Below are 14,230 nucleotides of genomic sequence, written 5' to 3'. Positions count from 1 at the left end.
TATTTTGCTATAGCCTTATTTTTCAGGACTTTTAATATTCATTAAAAAAAATTTTTATTTTAATTGGAGACTAATTACTCTACAATATTGTGGTGGTTTTGCCATACATTCACATGAATCAGCCATGGGTGTACATGTGTTCCCCATCCTGACCCACCCTCCCACCTCCCTCCTCATCCCATCCCTCTGGGTCATCCCAGTGCACCAGCCCTGAGCACCCTGCCTCATGCATCGAACCTGGGCTGGCGATCTGTTTCACATATGTTAATATACATGTTTCAGTGCTATTCTCTCAAGTCATCCCACCCTCGCCTTCTCCTACAGAGTCCAGCAGTCTGTTCTTTACATCTTTTTCTCTTTTGCTGTCTCGCATATAGGGTCATCGTTACCATCTTTCTAAATTTCATATATATGTGTTAATATACTGTATTGGTGTTTTTCTTTCTGACTTACTTCGCTCTGTATAATATGCTCCAGTTTCATCCATCTCATTAGAAGTGATTCAAATGCATTCTTTTTAATAGCTGAGTAATATTCCATTGTGTATATGTACCACAGCTTTCTTCTCCATTCATCTTCCAGTGGACATCTAGGTTGCTTCCATGTCCTGGCTATTGTAAACAGTGCTGCGATGAACTTTGGGGTACATGTGTCTCTTTCAGTTCTGGTTTCCTCGGTGTGTATGCCCAGCAGTGGGATTGCTGGGTCGTATGGCAGTTCTATTTCCAGCTTTTTAAGGAATCTCCACACTGTTCTTCATAGTGGCTATACTAGTTTTCAATCCCACCAACATTTAATATTCATTTAAAGTTAGTGTTAGGGTTTTTTTTTTTTTTAATTTAAAAATGCCCTATGTCCCTTTGCTGTGGAAGAGCTTCATCTTAATTTATATTACATAATTTAGCACAATATATATACCATTTTATACCTTCAGTCATGTCCCATTTATTTTTTATGATTGTGTCTCATGTCAGCAACTTAATAACGTTGCAAGAATGAATATGGCAAACACAAAATACTATTTTATTTTTTACTTTTTAAAAATTGGAACAGATGCATATGTAGTTATTTTCTGTGTGTTTCAAAGTAGTGTTGTCAATATCATATTCTAACTGGGTAATTAAAAAGAAGAAGTTCTAATAGATTATCTCAGCTTTTGAGTGGGGTTAACCTAAATAATCACACATAAAATACAATTTATCTTTCTTTAAAAAACGTTACAGAGAATGAGATTTCATTAACTTTGATCCAGTTTTAAAAAAACTGCCTGGTGATTTAAATACATAACAGACGACTCCTGTTTGATTTAAACTGTATCTGCAGGCCTTCAACTTTCTTCATTTAGACACATCCATATTGTATATATACAATCTCTGTAGGTTTTTCTTTAGCATTACTAGATCTTAAGGGGGAAAGGATCTTGCTACTGTGATTATGCTTTTCTACCAGCTTCCCTGGTGGCTCAGATGGTAAAGAATCTGCCTGCAATGCAGGAGACCCAGGCTCGGTCCCTGGGTGGGAAGGATTCCCTGGAGAAGGAAGTGGCAGCCCACTCCAGTATTCTTTCCTGGAGAATTCCATGGACAGAGAAGCCTGGCGGGCTGTAGTCCATGGGGTCGCAAGAGTTGAACACAACTTAGCAACTAAACCACTATCACCAATAAAACTGATAACCTAAGTGGAGTTCCATTTTGCAAGTGAAAAGCTGTATTTGTACATTGGTTTGGCCTGCCTTCAACTTGCTAACTGATTTTAGTAGTTCAGATGAAAGATGTCAAGATATGCAGTTTAGGTCTGACATACTCAGAAAATCTTTAGGTCTTTTATTCAGGGACACTGGTTGTGCTGGTACAGATTCATTCATTATCCTACTAAGTCAAGGAAACTGGATCCTTTTCTGTCATTGATGCTAAAAGGGAAACATGAATTTCAGCTTCTATATTGTATAAACCATATTTAATTGAAACTTGATCAGTCAGAATTAAGTACAGTGTAACAGTTGGTTTCTAAATGTAGCTTTATTTCAGAGGCCATTATTTAGCCTGTGGGTATGTTATGGTGTTATGTTGTATTAATAATTTCTTTCAGTTCTACTCCTGTCTGACTCTTGGCGACCCCATGGACTGTAGCACACCAGGCTGTCCTGTCCATCACCAACTCCCGGAGCTTACTCAAACTCATGTCCATCGAGTTGGTGATGCCATTCAACAATCTCATCCTCTGTCTTCTCCTTCTCCTCCCGCCTTCAGTCTTTCCCGGCATTAGAGTCTCTTCCAATGAGTCAGTTCTTCCCACCTGGTGGCCAAAGTGTTGGAGCTTCAGCTTCAGTATCAGTCCTTCCAATGAATATTCAGGACTGATTTCCTTTAGGATGAACTGGTTGGATCTCCTTGCAGTCCAAGGGACTCATGAGAGTCTTCTCCAACACCACAGTTCAAAAGCATCAATTCTTTGGTGCTCAGCTTTCTTTGTAGTCCAACTCTCACATCCGTACATGACCACTGGAAAAACCATAGCTTTGACTAGACAGACCTTTGTTGGCAAAGTAATGTCTCTGCTTTTTAATATGCTATCTAGGTTGGTCATAACTTTCCTCCCATGGAGTAAGCGTCTTTTAATTTCATGGCTGCAGTCACCATCTGCAGTGATTTTGGAGCCCCCCAAAAATAAAATCAGCCACTATTTCCACTGTTTCCCCAACTATTTGGCATGAAGTGATGGGACCAGATGCCATGATCTTAGTTTTCTGAATATTGAGCTTTAAGCCAACTTTTTCACTCTCCTCTTTCACTTTCATCAAGAGGTTCTTTAGTTCTTCTTTGCTTTCTGCCATAAGGATGATGTCATCTGCATGTCTGAGGTTATTGATATTTCTCCCAGCAGTCTTGATTCCAGCTTGTGCTTCATCCAGCCTGGCATTTTGCATGATGTACTCTGCATATTAGTTAAATAAGCAGGGTGACAATATACAGCCTTGATTATATTCTTTTCCCAATTTGGAACCAGTCTGTTGTTCTATGTCCAGTTCTAACTGTTGCTTCTAGACCAGCGTACTGATTTCTCAGGTGGCAGGTCAGGTGGTCTGGTATTCCCATCTCTTTCAGAAATTTCCACAGTTTGCAGTGATCCACACAGTCCAAGGCTTTGGCATAGTCAATAAATCAGAAGTAGATGTTTTTCTGGAACTCTCTTGCTTTTCTATGATTCAACAGATGTTGCCAATTTGATCTCTGGTTCCTCTGCCTTTTCTAAATCCAGCTTGAACATCTGGAAGTTCACGATTCACATGCTGTTGAAACCTGGCTTGGAGAATTTTGAGCATTACTTTGCTAGCGTGTGAGATGAGTGCAGTTGTGTGGTAGTTTGAACATTCTAGCATTGGCTTTCTTTGGGATTGGAATGAAAACTGACGTTTTCCAGTCCTGTGGCCACTGCTGAGTTTTCCAAATAATTTCTTTACTTCTAAATTTAAAACAGTAATTAGGTTTAAAAATGGACAAATGTTTATATTTTTAGTTGCAGAGCAACTTCAACTTACCCTATATTCAAATACTTTAATTTCTTTCCTTAAAATATCACTCTCAGCTACTAATTTGGAATAATCCTGCAATTTTAATTTAGAAATAAAACTGTCATTCTGATTAGGAAGTAAATAAGCAATTAATTCATACAAATATTCCACTTGTGGTTATTGGTGTCTTTTTTCCCTATGAAGTAGACATGTAATTCCCTTGAGTACTGTTCATAGGCATTTTGCAAGCTTTTAGTGTCAGTTTAAAAGCAAGAGATCATATGGAAAAAAATGTACCATGTAATTGTGATGCATCATATCTACTGTGTTTACATCATGCAGAGAGGAAAGTTCTTATAATTCAGCTGATGAAAAACTTAAAGAAAATTTACTACTATTTTCACATTGGAAACTCTTCTAAGTACTTTTTTTTTTTTTTAGAAGAAGAGGTTTATATCTAAAATTTAAAGTATAAAATAGTCCTGATGAGATTTTAAAAAGCATTTTGAAATGTTTACTAAGTTCCTGTAGTCATTGTTGTTTTAGACAGGCTTGAAAACTTGAAATTGTAAACGTTATAATTTAAATTAAATAAGTAGTGAATAACTTTCAGAGTTTGGTAGGATACAAGAGTGCCTCTTTGTCAAAATTTGCCAAAATTTATTTGGGCTTACTTTACTATTAGATAAAAATTGGATTTTTTTTTTGTGTGTGTATTCAAGTATGCATTAAATTATTTTAATAGTAAAAAATCAAATGATAGCCATAGTGAGTATTTTATTAATCTTGTCCTTGCTCAGTATCTTGCATAAATATTTATTATAATTATTCCAGATTGTGTAGTATGTAGACAATGTGTAAAGTGTGTTTTGGATTTGTGTGTTTAAATTTTTGTGTAACTCAGGCTCTGAGTGACAGTGATTTTGCTAAAGAGAAACTATATTTAAATATTCAAATGATTATATATTTCCTTGTAAAACTAATGTGAAGAGTAATGTATTTTTTATAATGCAATTTAAAGAGTAAATTTGTTTTCAAATTATCATGATAAAATTTATCAAATATTGAAATTTGCCTCTATTTTCTCTTCATGTTAGGAACTTTATGTGGGACTACTTAAGGAATGATAGAATAAGGAAAACAGGTTCATTTTATAAATTGTCATATAGATAATATAGGGGAATATAAATGTTGATGCTGGTGAGAAAATAGTTCAACCAAAGATACATAGGTTATATTCGATGAAGTAGTTATTTCAAAGGATTAAAATTAAACAACTTTTTCTTTGTCTGGTGGAGTGGTGGGTTGGCAGTTTTTCACTTTGTATACCTGTGTGGAAAGAGTCAGCGAACAGGCTGAGCTCAGAGGCGGTGCCTGTGTCGTTATTTGACCCCGCCTGGGGGAGGAGCTGGTGCCCCCAATACCACAGCGCATGTTTTAAGGATGAGCAAACGTGGAGGAGTGTGCGTGTCTATGTCAGTGCCTGTGGCCTCACCAGTACTGGCTTCTAGAGTTTTGGTCCAGGATTATATTGGATTATATAAGGAGAAGTCTCTCCTATATAAGAGAGACTTTTATGTAAGTCTTACATATGTCTCATATAAGAAACTTCTTATATAAAAACATTGATAAAGTAAAAATGTCATTGGAAGCCAATTTTCAGTAAAGGACTTTTATGTGTTGAAAAAATGTGGAAAACTGTGAAAAATCATGTAATTAAAAAATTCAGGAGATTACCCATCAAAATGTCAAGAAGATGAAAGGTTGAGGAAGAGTCTCAACATTTCCTTATACTTCATTGAGACCGCAAATATTAGGGAAATAACAGTATATTTAATGAGTTTCATGTGTTCTTATAGTTGATTGTACATATTTTAAAAGTTCTCCCAAAGTCTTTTAAATTATTTACCTTGATTAAGGAGTTGATTATTTGTCATCAGGAGACCAGTGTTTTATTTTTATTTATTTATTTTTTTTGAGACCAGTGTTTTAAATTATTTACCTTGATTTGGATGAACTCCAGTTTGATGCTGAATCTTTAAAGTATGAACTTGTACTTTTCTCTATGTTTACCATTTATTACATGCATATTGTTTTTTTCTACATGCATTTTATTTTCTGAATTTTTAAGCTGGACATGTGTATGTACGTGTTGAGCCCTCACTAAGTACCAGACATCTAGACTTTTGACCTGTGTTATCTCATTTGATCTTCAAAAGGCCCTTTTGAGTTAGGAACCGTAATTGTGACTAAATAGCCGATGAGAAAATTAAGGCATTGAGCTTCAGTTTGAAGATTAAAGATGAGTTGTTTCCTATAATCAAATGAGGGTTACATGTAATCCCCATTCCCTTCCTCATCCGCAATTTCAGGCCACCCCTAATCTATTGTCTGTCTTTAGTTTAGCTTTTTCTGGACTTTTCATATAAATGGCATCATATAATATGTTGTGTTTTGTGTCTTGACTTTTTTTCATTTCCCGTAATGTTTTTTAAGGCTTACTCATATAGCATGTAACAGTATTTGTTCTTTTTTAAGTTGCTGAGTAGTATTAATAATCAATTTTTGATAAATCTGGAAACAGAACACTGGTCTTCTGATGACAAATATAATGAAAGCTATTAGGTGTGAGGTTAGATGTTCCTTTATGCCTTGTATACCTGTTATCCTCGATTACTACCCCAAATCCACAACCAACTGGATATCTGCCTCTGTGAGTGCTCTTATTCCATACTTTAATGCTTTATACTTCTGTTTTTGACACATTTTCTTTACTGCCCTTCTTGGCATTCTTATCATTGTGCTTCGTGAATTCTCATTTTCAGTATCAACACATTACTTTCATTATGAATTGCTTGCAAGTAACTAAACTGAGAATCATATCCAAGGTGCCCATTTTTCTAATCTTACATGTATGATAAAGCCAGGAAGTGTTGATGATGGTACCTGTCATAGTGAAAGTTCTTGTTTAAAATGACTATCCTACAGGGACTTCCCTACCGGTCCGATGGTTAAGACTTCATGCTTCCACTAGAGGGGGTCTGGGTTTGATTCCCTAGTCAGGGAACGAAGTTTCTGCTTGTCGCTTGGTGCAGCCAAAAAAAATTTACTCTCCTACATAACCACAGTGTACCTCATCAAAATCAGGAAACCAATGTTGATATGATTATTACCCTCTACTCCACCGGCCTCGCTTGGATTTTACAGATTGCCCCAACGCATCCTCTGTAGGTCCAGGATTTAATTCAGGACCACACAGTGTCATGATTCTCGTTTCCCTCAGTATGGAACAGGTCCTCAGCCTTTCTGTGTATTTTATAACTTGACATTTTGAAGTGTACAAACAAGTTTCTTCGTGGAATGTCCCTTAGTTTGAGTTTGTGTGGGGTTTCTGGATAATGCTTTTTCTGTGGGGGGTGGGGCGGGGCAGAAAATCTGTGGACTTCTCAGTGTATCATAACAAAAGTCGTGTGATGTCAATTTGAATAAATGTGATGATTGAAGATATCTAATTTTTGTTCTTATTTTAGAGTAAAAGAGTTTAATAATCTGAAATGGGGGCTCTCATATAGAGTAAATTATCAACAAATAGTTACATTTTTTTCACAGCTCAACCTAGAGGCAACTGTGACTGTGAATATTTTATCTGTTACATTTATCATCTAACTGATCATAGATAAGGCAGTTACTTATTCATATATTTAACAAATATTACTTAGACCCCCTACTATGTGCCTAGCCCTATGGTGGGTGCCCAGGATCCAAACGTCAATTAAATAGGTCTCTAGTTGATCACTTTCATTACTGATAAGAATGAAAGACAATTTCTGTATTAGTAAGTCTGTGGAATTGCAGCATAATTCTTAAGCTTTCAAAAGATCATTAAAAAACCTTGTGTTAGATCTAGATAGTGCTCTTTGGCATTAAAGAATTCCCCGACTTTCTACATTGAGGCCCATTGCAAAGCATTTCTCATGATTATCTTGGAAAGATTGTTTTCCTATGTTTGCATTATTATGAATAGTCTCTCTTGTGTTGGTTTGATGCCCTAGGATGAAGTGTTATTTATATAGATTTACTTAGTTACCCATCTTATCACAGCACAAAAATGACTTCCTAAGGAAAAGTTTGTATCTTCATCAGATGTTTATTTGAAGAGATTCTAATTGAAGTATAAGATGATTTACAATATTATGTTAATGTATAGCATATTGATTATCTTTGCAGATTACATTTCATTATAGGTTATTAAAGGTAATGAGTATAATTCCCTGTGCTACATGGTATGTCCCTGCAGCTTATCTATTTTATTATATATAAATTTGTATTTATTAATCCCATACACCTAATTTATCCCTCCCCATTTTCCTCTCCCCTTTGGTAACCATACGCTTTAAAAAAAAAAAAAATCTGTTAGTCTGCTTCTCTTTTGATACATATATTTGTATTATTTTTTAGATTCCACATATATGATATCACATAGTATTTGTTGTTTCAGGCTCTGTTTACTTCTCCTCTGATATTTATGATTTCTTTCCTTCTGCTAACTTTGGGTTTTATTTGTTCTTTTTTTTCCTAGTTCTTTTTGGTTTAAGGTTAAGTTGTTTGTTTGGTGGGGGGGTCTTCTCAACCCAGATGGATGGCGTGTTTCTCCCTCACCTGGCCATCCCTTGCCTCCTCTGCAGGACTCAGCCCATATACTTTGAAATCTAGATCTTGTTTATTTCTCCCAGTTACCTTTTAATTTTCAGAACTTTGGTGTGGTGCATGAATTTTTTTGTTTTTTTCCAATTTTGAAAGTTAAGTAGAAGGTCCTGAGGATGAAGAGGGGTGAATTCACTGAGGGGTATACACTTGAAGTGGCAGCATCCTTTTTTTTCTTTACAATTTGTTTGAAAAAAAATACACATTTATAACAATATATAAATTATATATTAAGATTCAAACACATAGCATTGGAATTCAGGAAGAGTTAATCTTGTCACTTTCTGAGCAATTTTTGACTTGTTATTATGAATAAGAGGTTCTTTTCCTTCTTTCCTTGAATTTTGTTACAAAGTCCTCTCTAATAACTTGCCATTGAAGGATCCTATGAGTGTGTGTGTGCGCGTGCATGTGTGTGTGTTCATATGTGTGTTTTTTCTTGACTAGGAGAGGTAAGAGAGAGGGAAAACCTCTTATATGGGAGAAAATTGTGACATAGAGAGGTTAGATCTATTATTATCAATAATCAATAAATGTTGAAGGAGCATTGTATTTCTCAGCAGCTAAGTGCCTGTTCTGCATCCTGACCAGAGGCTTCTGGGGACACTGGTGTTTGGGTAGTAGTTTTTCTTTAGGCTGGTTATTTGGCGCCACAGGACACTTTCACCCCTTACAGCTACAATGCTATGAGGGAAAGAGCTGTGGCTATCAAAATACTTATGGCTGATTCATGTCAATGTATGACAGAAACCACTACAATATTGTAAAGTAATTAGCCTCCCACTAATAAAAATAAATGAAAAAAAATACTTATCTCTAGAATATCAACTATCTAGAAGCCATTTATCAGATTTACTTATTGATGTTTAAGACAGAGATGTTGAGTAATTTTCTTTACAAAAAACAAAAATGAAAGCAAAACTTGTAGAAATTAAAGATAAGAGAAAAAATAAATTTCCTTGTTTGTTGTAGAAATACTTGAAGCTATGGACAAACAAAGTTAAAATCATCCAGAAATAACAGTTTTGGTATTTTGGTGTATATTTTTCCAGATACATTTTAATAAGATGATCCTATAAATAGTGTACGGAGGATTGTTTTTTGTCTAGTTTTCTTGCCACTCAGTTCAGTTCAGTTGCTCAGTTGTGTCCGACTCTTTGCGAACCCGTGGACCGCAGCACGCCAAGCCTCCCTGTCCATCACCAACTCCCGAAGTTTACTCAAACTCATGTCCATTGAGTCGGTTGGATGCCATCCAACCATCTCGCCCTCTGTCGTCCCCTTCTCCTCCTGCCTTCAATCTTTCCCAGCATCAGGGTCTTTTCAAATGAGTCAGCTCTTCGAGTCAGGTGGCCAAAGTATTGGAGTTTCAGCTTCAACATCAGTTGTTGGGTCTCCTTGCAGTCCAAGGGATTTTCAAGAGTCTTCTCCAACACCACAGTTCAAAAGCACCAATTCTTTGGTGCTCAGCTTTCTCTATAGTCCAACTCTCACATCCACACATGACTACTGGAAAATAGTCACTCGCCTCTAAATACATTGTGATCATCTTTTCTTGCCACAGTTTTGAACAAGGTACTTTTTTTTTTCAGGCCTTGCTGGGCAGCATGCAGGATCTTAGTCCCCTGACAGGGATTGAACCCGTGCCCTTGCATTAGGAGCATGGAGTCTTAACCACTAGACCATCAGGGAAGTCCCTGAACATTTCTTTTTAATGGTCTTGCTGTACTCCGTTGCATGAATGGTCACACGTTTATTTAAATAATTCTAGCTATATTAGATGGTTTTCAGTTTATTTTTTGCAAATATGTAAAAACTCTGCAACTACTATTCCTGTGGATAAAGATTTTGAATATTCATGATTATTTTCTTGAGATAAATTCCTAGAAATAAAACTGTTGGAACACAGCCTACGTGCATTTTTAATAAGTGCTTTTCCTAATGTAGACAAACTGGTTTTATAATTAGTTGCTCTACCAAAAAGTGCAGCAGAGATTTAACATATGGCTTTTTCTTAAATTGTTCCATAATAAAAAGCTGAGGCTAACTTTTGTGTTATATTGTGAAAGGCAATTCTATTGAGGATAGAAGAACAATATAGTACAGATTATTCTTGGCAGTCTGTCTATTACACTGTCTCTCTAACCCCATAGAATGTAAGTTCCATGAAGAGAAGGATTTTTTTTTCTGGTTTCTTTAATACTGTATTTCCAATGCCTGTATCTAGCACAGAGTAAGCATCCAATACATAATTGTTGAAAAAATAAATTAATGACTCTGGACTTTTTGGGCTTCCCTGATAGCTCAGTTGGTAAAGAATCTGCCTGCAGTGCAGGAGACCCTGGTTTGATTCCTGGATCAGGAAGAGCCACTGGAGAAGGGATAGGCTACCCACGCCAGTATTCTTGGGCTTCCCTTGTGGCTCAGCTGGTAAAGAATCTGCCTGCAATGTGGGAGACCTGGATTCGATCCCTGGGTTAGGAAGATCCCCTGGAGAAAGGAAAGGCTACCCACTCCAGTATTCTGGCCTGGAGGAGAAGGAAATGGCAACCTACTCCAGTATTCTTGCCTGGAAAAGTCCATGGGCAGAGGAGCCTGGCGGGCTGCAGTCCATGGGGTTACATGACTGAGCATGTACGCATGAAGGTGGAGGGAGATGGGTTGGTAGCAATAAAGTGGTAGAACTAAAAAAAAGAGAGAATTCCACAGTTCATGGGGTCACAAAAAGTCGGACACGACCGAATGACTTTCACTCGGTGGACTTTTATAGGTACATATTGAAGCCATTAACAAGTGCTTAAACTGCATGGTGTTAAGTAGAGGCCCACTGGCAGGGTAATGGTGAGGTAGGAAATATAAGTTATCTTTATTTAATTGGTAAGAAAAATTTAATTATTGCATATATTCCAAGAAAAAACATGATGGAGTTAGAAATGAAACTAGAGACTTATTGTGAAACATTCCTGTCAAATAAAAATACCTGTGAAATAGGGAGGGAGCGAGAGTAGGCAGAAAAATTCTTCAGATGTAGTACATGTCTGATAGCGATGAAAGGAGAAGGAGGAAAGAAAGAGGGTTGGGTGGGGAGAGTCACAGACCGGTACAGTCTGATAAAGTCTTGGCCAGCCAGAAGGGAGCTCCAGTGACCCATGGAAGAATTCCACATGGTAGCAATGGCTTGGTGGTTGGCTGAGGGTTGTCCAAGAGACTCGTGGGCCAAGCTCAAATACTTAGTGGGTCCTGAAGATTCTGCCGCTAGAGATGATAAATTAACTGCACTCCTGATTGCTGACCAGTGAATTCCTCTTAGAGTCAGGAGGTGTATCTCCTTGGTTATCATAATCCTTACCTTGAGCTGTGCAAATCCTCCTTTTCATGCACATTTTTGAGAACACCTTCATCAAGGTTTATTGTGGTCTATTTGCCTTTAAGCTTACACCTTATTAAACCATGTCACTGCTCTTTCAGACTCATTGGTGTTTGGATGGTACTGTGTGTATTATGACCAGTGAATGCCATGGTCATGAGCTCATTACTGGACTTCCTTTGCTGTGAGGTAGGTTGGATGCTATGTTGTGTGTGGTTTTATGGTTGCAGATTAATCCCTCTAAGCCCTCAGATCAGGGATGTTAGCAGGAAAAGTGGAGGCAGAAAAGACATTCCCTTTACTTGAAAGAAGTATATATTCTTGAGAGAACCAATCACTGGCTTTTCAAGGACATACGGGGTCCAGAGTAGTCAACTGGCCACCAAGTGGTTGTTAATAGTTGGTTTCAATAAGAAATAGTGCCCAATCATGGGTTCAACATTGGTCTCTATTGTTGGCAGTTTAGACATTCAGAAATAGCAGTACCTCGATTGGCCTTGGTAAGTAAAAGTTCTTGCTCTTGGGACCACGTGCAGCGTCTATCCCTGACATGGTGGTTACTCTATTTGTATGCCCATCTTTCCAGTTCTCAAGAGATTAATGATGCAAGCTATCTAATGTCACCATTTTATCTACGCTGTTGCTTATTGCCTGCATGCTTTCTGGTGGACGTTAACATTTGACATAAAAGTTTTTACACTCTGTACCCATCACCATCTGTCCATCCACTTGCCTCTACTCCAGAACTCTCTTCTCCAGTCACTCAGAATTTTCCTCTTAACCCCTTGACCAGCCTACCAGGCCATTCTTTTTTTAAAAAAATTATTATTTGGCTGTGCCAGTCTTTCACTGTGACATGCAAACCCTGAGTCTTGGCATGTGAGATCTATTTCCCTGACTAGGGATGGAACCTAAACCCCCTGCACTGAGAGCTTGGAGTCTTAGCCATTGGACTACCAGGGAAGTCCCTATCAGGCCATTCTTTGCTGCTTATGATTTTGTGTATATTCTCTCCTTGGACCATTTCTCCTTCCACACGTGAGTGATCAGGTGTGCCAGGTGAGGCTCCTGTCATTGTAAAGATTTTTTTCTCTCACCACTGTCTTTCAGAGTCACCCCTGGATGGGACGTAATGCAGCTTCCATTTATGTTCAGCTCTCACCAATATTCAGAGCCAGTCCATCTGTGAAGCTAGCTCAGGTTTTCTCCTCTTGATTCAGCTGTTCATGTGGGACCCTCCATATCACCATGAGGGGCAAGCTAAGGAGGAACACTTGTGCAACCAAGGACGGCAAGTAGGAGTATGGACTACTTTCCCATGCAGCTCACACATGCCTTCTTGTCTTGTGTAAGCTTGACCTCAGGCCTATCTTTTCAGTCTCCTGCTCTTGCTGGGCAGTTATGTGCCTGGTCTTTACCATTTCAGGGACCCATTATCACCACTGCTATCTCTGAGCCTCTGACTGGCTCTCCTGTGGTCAGCCCTAATCTGCAGAGATGGACTACACTGAGCTTCTTAGTGAAACTGGTGCATTTCCTCTCCCTACTGCACTTCCTTTTTTTTGGTATTTCTTTTTCTTAGGTCTTATGGCTTAATTTCTACATTATTATGCAAGTCCAAACCAAATCAATTTTTTTACCTACATTAAAAACTCTACCTTTATGCACCCCACCAAGAGATATCAAACAGTGAATCACAGACATGGGGCTCAGATTCAAGACTGAAGAAGCTAAGTCACAATATTGAAGAGAAACAGAGGGTCAGAGGAATCTAGGAAAGGTCAGAATCCAAAGGCAAGCAAGCACTTGACTATAAGTCAGGGAGCACTGTTACCTCTGTAAGCGCCCCAGCACTCAGAGAGCAGAAATAGGTCAGGGGGCTCCTGTGTAGGGTCAAAAGGTTTGCTTAAAATCCTGGCTCAGTAAGGAATACCTCCATAGCTAGGGGCAAGTAATTAAATCTTTCTCAGGGTCATATTTCTCATATTAAGTAGGGATAATAGCATACCTTTGTAGGTCATTGTGAAGATTAAGTGAGTAAATGAGTTCTAAGCGCTCCCTACTGCATTTCTGATGGCCTTTGTGAATGGCGTGTCCTCCCGGTTCTCCTGTGGAATATTCTTCTCTGGTTGTCTTCTTGCCCCACATATATATGCATTCCAGCATGTTCAATTCCCTGAGGCTTTAAATGATTTTTTTCCCACTGCTTTCCAGGGCAACTCATGCATTTAAATTTACTTAGCATGGCTCATTGCTTTTTCCAGGTGTTTAAAGTCACCCTACCAGTGAGTTTCTGTCATCTCTTTGGGTCCTTGCCAGGGTGCTAAATCTTGTGTTCTGAGACAGTGTCTCTTAAGTCAGTAAACTTTTGCTTGTACGGGAATTGATCAAGCACACTCAAAAATCCAGTCTTTTGACTTCTACCTGTATATCCTAGCTAATCCTTGCTAGTCCTTTAGGGTATAATCTCTTCTTCCGTTATTATTTCCAACATGTTTCCAAGGATTTTACCCTAGTTATTGCTCAGATAGATGAGGAGGTGGAAACAGCTTCTGAGATGAGGTGTTGGTTGACACGCAGAGGGAGACATCTCCGTAGTGTCTTTCTCATAGGGGAGGTGCTCACTCAGAAGGGAGCCTCATGGAGGA

Source organism: Cervus elaphus, chromosome 8 (assembly GCF_910594005.1).
Source record: "Cervus elaphus chromosome 8, mCerEla1.1, whole genome shotgun sequence".
NCBI classification, from domain to species: domain Eukaryota; kingdom Metazoa; phylum Chordata; class Mammalia; order Artiodactyla; family Cervidae; genus Cervus; species Cervus elaphus.
This window is presented reverse-complemented; position numbering follows the sequence as displayed.